We start from the raw sequence: 7,159 nt of genomic DNA on the forward strand, positions 1-7,159 counted from the left end.
TGTGACCATAAGCAAAAGGATGAGTAGCTTCGATTTTGTCCAGAACTTCTCACTTTGCAGGCACCCCCAGTCAACCCGAACTTTGTCAGAGAGCAGACTTGACTTCACCTCCGCCCAATGCTGAAGGCCATAAGTGCTCTGTGGTTTCATAAATACAAGGAGCATGCAATGTCTCTAGCTATAGGAAACAAGATCCTACCTAGTCAGTTAGTGGGTGAAGGTAATTTTGCATCTGCCAGTGAACAAATAAACCTTGGGGAAAAGGGAATATGCCTTGTTGCACAAGCTGCAGTCAGAACATGGAATAAGATACCAGATCCCAACACTCCTGTGGGATCCTTTAGCTCTATTTTTCAGAAAGATGGAACCCTACATTGGCTTTGTGGACAGATTACAAGAAACAAGAAACAAATAGATAATAAAGAGGATGTGAAAAGCCTAATAGAGCTATTAGCCTATGATAATGCAAACCAAGATTGAAAAGGAATTCTTAGATCATTTAAAGGTCAAAATTTGAATATTGCTCAAATTATAAAGGTATGTAGTGCTACAGGGACTCAAACCCATGAGGCATAGGTTATAGCTCCAGTAAATCAGGCCACATTTGTCACTGGATCAGCACAGCAAGTGCAACAATGTAGGTCCCTAAGAAGAGAGATTGCAAAGTCTAATTATAGGGTATCTAGAAATGACAGATATACAAAACCCCCATCTACTAAACGTCCACACTGTAAAAAGGACTTTCACTAGGAATCCACTTTCTATCCAGAAATGATACAGGAGACAACTCCCTGTTGTGAAATGAGAGGTGGATACCCAGCCCTCAGGCTCAAGCACAAAAATGAGGGTTACTCGATGGCTCACATCAATAGCCAATCACAACAGGCATGGATGGTAGCAGACCTGCTGGGTGTGCCTCAGTCCAACTGGCATCCTCTCACTCCATTGTCAGATGATCAGTGAATGACATTATGGCTGCCACTCTAGGTAGTAGAAGATTAGTACCTAGGAATGTCCCCAAATGTTTTGTCTTTTGTTAGGACAGTCTAGATTAACCACTTAGAGTATTCTAGTGCACCCTGGCATTATTGATTCTATGAAGGAGAAATTAAAATTATGATTTCCAGCAAAGGATTTTGCCATTTTCCCCAAGGCATTAGAGCCACACATTTAATCCTTATTCCCTATTTAAAAAATTAAATGGACCCCCAAGAGTGATAATGCATTTGGAAGTACAGATATTTTGGGGACTACAAATATTTCTGCCAAACGACCCCTTCTGACTGTGCAGATTGAAGGAATATCCATTACTGGAATTTTAGATGTATGATAAGATGTTATTATCATTGCTTCCAATGATTGGCCCAAGCACTGGAAACTCTGCTCTGATGGTCTCACCCTTTCAGGGGTGGAAAGATTGAAGTCTCCTAAAAAGAGTAAAAATTTTCTCATATGCACGGGGACTGCAGGACAGATTGTCTACTTGTGCCCCTATGTCTTAGACTTTCCAGTTTCTCTATGGGGATGTGACTTATTACAACAGTGGGGTACGTATTTATGTACTCAGCCAAATTTATCCTAGAGGCCACTGCAACATTTCTGACACTCAAAATTCAGTGGGTACCTGGACCTTCTGTTTGGGTTAAATCAGAGGCCATTAAAAGCGAATAAGCTCCAAAAGACCATAGAATTAGTTAATGTGCAACTTAAGGCTGGTCATAGTGAACCTTCACAGAGCCCATGGAATACTCCTCTTTTGCATACCAAAGAAATCTGTCAAATGGAAACTGCTAGATGATTTAAGATAGGTCAATGCTTGAATGTTGCCTATAGGTGCTTTATAACCCGTTACTTTACAACTCCCAAATCCTTCCCTTATTCCTCAAGATTATCATTTGATAGTTATAGACCTTAAAGACTATTTCTTTACTATTCCATTTCACCCTGAAGACAAAGAAAAAAATTGCCTTTTCCCTGTCTGTGCTAAATTCACCCAAGCTCCTCCAGAGGTTCCAATGGAAAGTTCTACCACAAGGGTGAAAATCTGTCTCAGTATTTGTCAATATTATATTGATTAAGTGCTCAAACTTATTTGGGATCAGTTCACAGATGGTATTCTGTATCATTATGGTGATGATATTTTAATAGGGCATTCAGATTTATCATATCGATCAACCTGCCATACAGCCTTCCTAAGGCATGTGCCAGTTAAATGGTCTACAAATAGCTCCAGAAAAAATTCAATTAACTTCACCTTGGACCTATTTGGGATATCATATTATGTCCAAGACTATTTAACCTCAGCCAGTTAAGTTATATTTGCTGCCTTTTCCGGCATATGTGCAAAATGCAAATGATAAGAACAACCAGATGGTTATCATTTTCCATAACTTCATTTTGTTTTAGCCATCTATATTCCACATATGTGTGAAACCATCCGGTAGTTATACTTCACCTGTTTACTAATTTGACTTAGCATAATCACCTCAATATTGCAGGCAGTGGCACAACTGGTTAAATGTACATGTTACCAAGTGCAAGGACTTCAGTTCAAGCTCCCTGTCCTCACCTACAGGGGGAAAGCTTCACAAGGAGTGAAACAGTGCTGCAGGAATCTCTCTGCCTCCTTCCTTCACCCTGTTCATCCCCTTTCCCTTTCAATTTCTCCCTGTTCTATCAAATTAAATAAAGTTTAAAAGTATAAAAATACTAAAATAGTATTTAAAGTTTAAGCAATTATTCTTTTTTTGAAAACAGACTCACTGTTTTCACTTCTGTGAGGTCTTTGAACTGTCTTACATAACACCTGATAAATATTAATGAGATTTATACGAAATAATGAGAAAAGACCAGTCATTTTCTGACTAGCCTGGGTTCCAAAAACAACACTTGGAAAATTAGACCATATGTGAAGAGGATATTAACTCACTTTAATTCTTAACAATAAGAATAAAGCAATAAACTACGAATTATTCCCTAAACTTCTATGAGTGTCACAAAAAGTGGAAACAAGAAAAACTGAAAGGTGAAAGGCAATTATGGAATTCAATGGCAGATAAAAAAAGCAATTCTATAACTGCAGCCTTCAAATCATGTACAAGAAGAAATTTTAAATAAGGTAAATATTCCATGAGAATCTTTTAAGAAAAATATAAACAGTGTGTAAGTTAATAGTTCAAATCAACTACAGGAACTTTATTTAGTGATTACTAACTGAATTATTATTGAATAGTATTCCTGATAATTTGGTTAAACTTTAAAGCTAATTTTTATTAGAAAGGAGGGTCATGGCTTTATTATAAAATTGATTTTTTTTTCAATGTAGCAGAAATATCTTCTACTTTTTAAAAAAATTATTGAATATCACTAATTGATTTTGCTCTGAGAGCTCATTTTCTCTAAAGTTTATTAAATACCAATGATTCTTGAGCTTCAAAGACTTGAGCCACAATTTACTTTTGATTTTTTTCTTTTACTTATTGGGGTGTGGTAGTTAATGGATTGAGTATTGTTATTGACACTTGGGTGTAATGTATCATTTCCTTGTGATAGGTGTCTGCAAAACATTCTCACCCCCAATATAAGTCCTTTTCCACCATCATCAAGTCATTTCCTTTGCCTCATCTTGGCCAAAACTTGAAGGAATCATGTTAAATAAGATAAGTAAAAGAAAAAAGAAGAAGGGTGAATAGTAGATGATCTCACTTATAGATGGAACTTATTTAAAAAGGATAGAAATGGAAAACATAATACTTGCTTTCTTACTACAGTGAAATCATCACCTCCTTCCTATCTTTTACACTGAAGGTATGTGTACAACAACAAGAGAGACTAGCAGAAACCGTACATAGATACATTCTTATCTCCATGGGCCCAAACCACTCTCTGTTATCACCACAGTTTTAGCCACAGTGTAAGTAGATTTTCAGAAAAACAAGCATATAGATAAAATGAGATGTGTTGAGGTTGTTTAACTATGACAGTTTTCTCTACATACTTTCATGGTCAAACAAAGGGACTTCCTGGAAAAAGAAATACAAAGAGCACTGACGTTCTAAAAGAAATTTGCTCTAGTTAATATTACAATGTATCTTGAATGAGGAATAATTTAACTTTATTATTTTACTCTTTAATTATTATTATTTTTTTATTGCCACCAGGGCTATCATTGGGGCTTGGTGTTGGGACTATGAGTTCACCATTCCTGATAGACATTTCTCTCTTTTTAACTATCCCTTTATATTGGTGAGAGAAACAGAACAGTTGATCTACTGTCTTTCCTTAAATACAACCAAAAAAATTCAGCTCAATCTAATCTGAGTATATACTAAAAGATAAGTGAACTTGGCCAAATATATTCTACTACTTGTTTTTATAGATAAAGTTTTATTGAAGCACAAGTTTTTTTTTTCACTTTTATAATTACTTTATTGGGGGATTAATGTTTTACATTCTACAGTAAATAGAATAGCTTGTACATGCATAACATTTCTCAGTTTTCCATATAACAATACAACCCCAGTAGGTCCTCTGTCATCATTTTAGACCTGTACTCTCTCCCCTACCCACACCAGAGTCTTTTACTTTGGTACAATACACCAATTCCAGTTTAGGTTCTACTTGTGTTTTCTCTTCTGATCTTGTTTTTCAACTTCTGCCTGTCAGTGAGATCATCCCATATTCATTCTTCTGTTTTTGACTTATTTCACTTAAGATGATTTTTTCTTTTTTTTTTCTTGCTGATTTTTTTAAATTTATCTTTTATTTAAGAAAGGACAAATTAACAAAACCATAGGGTAGAAGGGGTACAACTCCACACAATTCCCTCCACCCAATCTCCATATCCCATCCCCTCCCCTGATAGCTTTCCCATTCTCTATCCCTCTGGGAGCACGGACCCAAGGTCCTTGTGGGTTGCAGAAGGTCTTGGAAGGTCTGGCTATTTATGCACTATGACTGACACTGAAGCAGAAAATAGATGCATAACTCCTTAATATGCCCTACACTCATATTTCCCTGTTGTCTGATGACAAAGGGGGCAATTGCTGCTGCTCCCCACCCCCACTGGCTGAGCAGAACAGCACCAGGGGGCATCATGTGAGAGGAGAACTGTTAGCACCAGGGGACATCCCCTGAGATAAGAGCTGTTAAGAAGGCACCAGGGGGAAGGGCAATTCTGCTGGAAATGAGCTCCATATCCTCTTTTGCCTAGTTGCTTTGCATCTAAATAACACATTGATTTTTGACATGTCCCTGTGAAAGTTCTTTCATTTTGTCCTGCTGCTTTGAAATGAAAATGTAACCATAATGTAATCTGTTGAAAAATGCTATTTAAACCAGTGTTGTTCCTTTGTTGGGGCAGAGAAACTTTCTGAAGAGATTTGGTTCTCTTGCCCCCTACTGTAATAAAACTCCTCTTTTTCACCGTAATTTTGGTTTAAGCTTCATGTTTGGGCATAATTTCTGCAACAACATCTTTCATGCTACAAGGACTGAGTTGAAGAAAAAAGATTGTTTCTAGTTTCAACTGGCATGAATAGAAACTGTATAACTCATGAATCTAAAATACTACCTGTTCTGTTAAAGAAAAAAAAAGTCAGTATTTGTAGCAACCCCAAATTAGCAACTCTTTCTGAAATTTGATTTAGCACAACTCACATATGGAATCCATAATTTACCATCTGGTTGGAAATTTACACAACTAAATATTATGCAGAAATCAGGTCCTTCCACCCAAATGCAGGCTCGATGTTGAAGAATTTTTCATATTGAGGACAAATCTATTCCTGTAATTTGGAATTTTCATATGCTTTCAGCACTAGGAAAAGAATACTAATGTACTGAGTAAAACCTGACTTTACATAATATGCATATACACACAGAGAAAAAAAAGTAATAATTCTTTTTTTTTTTTTTAACTTCAAACATACATGTGTCAGTGATACAAGCTGAGGGAGTAGTCTTCAGGTATCTGTGCCTTTAGGGCTATGGCTAAATTTGAAATATATTTTCTAAAGGTGTTACTGTTGGTATGTACTTAAAAAGACTTCAACTCAGGCATCTTAGACATAAAATTAATTTTCATTAGCCAAACAACTTGCTTTATTTTTTTAGTCATATTGTCTTTTGGGATCTCTTTAAATATATTTTCAGTGGGATGAGGAAATGATGCAGTACTTGCAGAAAGATGAGGAATCCAGAGAAGTAATTTCTTAAGGAAATTTCTTAAGGTATAATATGTTTTCTTAAGGTATCATCTGTTTTCCATCTACACCATGCCTCGGCCTCGCGTGAGCTTAATGTGCAGCTTGACGACACAAGAATCTGGCATGAAGCCCAGCCAGTCTATCTTGGCGTTACTCTCGATCACACCCTGTCATTTCACGAACATCATAAAAACTGCAGCAAAGGTGGGCGCGAGGAATAACATCATTGCAAGACTGGCCAGCTCCTCATGGGGCGCGAGCGCTTCCACACTATGATCATCATCTCTGGCATTATGCTATTCCACTGCAGAATACTGTGCCCCAGTATGGTTCCGTAGCCCCCATGTCCACTTGGTCGATTCCAAATTATATTCCTCCATGAGGATAATTTCTGGAACCATCCGTTCCACCCCGGTTCCATGGCTGCCAGTTCTTAGCAACATCGCCCCGCCAGATATTCGTCGGGATGTGGCATCATCTAAGTTCATTTCCCACGTCTATGCTCCACCGGACCTGCCAATATATGCAGATATCTTCGCCCACCCTGTCCAACGCTTGACGTCTCGTCATCCAATCTGGTCTCCTACGCCTACACTGAACTTCTCTGTTCCAGTCTCTTGGAAACAGAGCTGGCAGTCAGCTGAGGTAAAGAACAAACACCCCATCACAGACCCCTGCAAGCGTCAACCCGGCTTTGACCTAGCACGTTATGATTGGGCCCTCCTCAATCGCTATCGAACCGGCCATGGCCAGTGCGCCGCTATGTTCCATCGCTGGGGAGCCAGAGACGACCCGAACTGCCCCTGCGGCTACAGACAGACTATGACCCACATAGTCAACGACTGCCACCTCTCCAGATTCAAAGGAGGTCTTGAAACTTTACATCAGGCTCAACCTGACGCTGTTGACTGGCTATGGAAGAAAGGCAAACGCTAGAAGAAGAAGAAGGAAAG

The sequence above is a fragment of the Erinaceus europaeus genome, chromosome 7, assembly GCF_950295315.1.
Source record: "Erinaceus europaeus chromosome 7, mEriEur2.1, whole genome shotgun sequence".
Lineage (NCBI taxonomy): Eukaryota > Metazoa > Chordata > Mammalia > Eulipotyphla > Erinaceidae > Erinaceus > Erinaceus europaeus.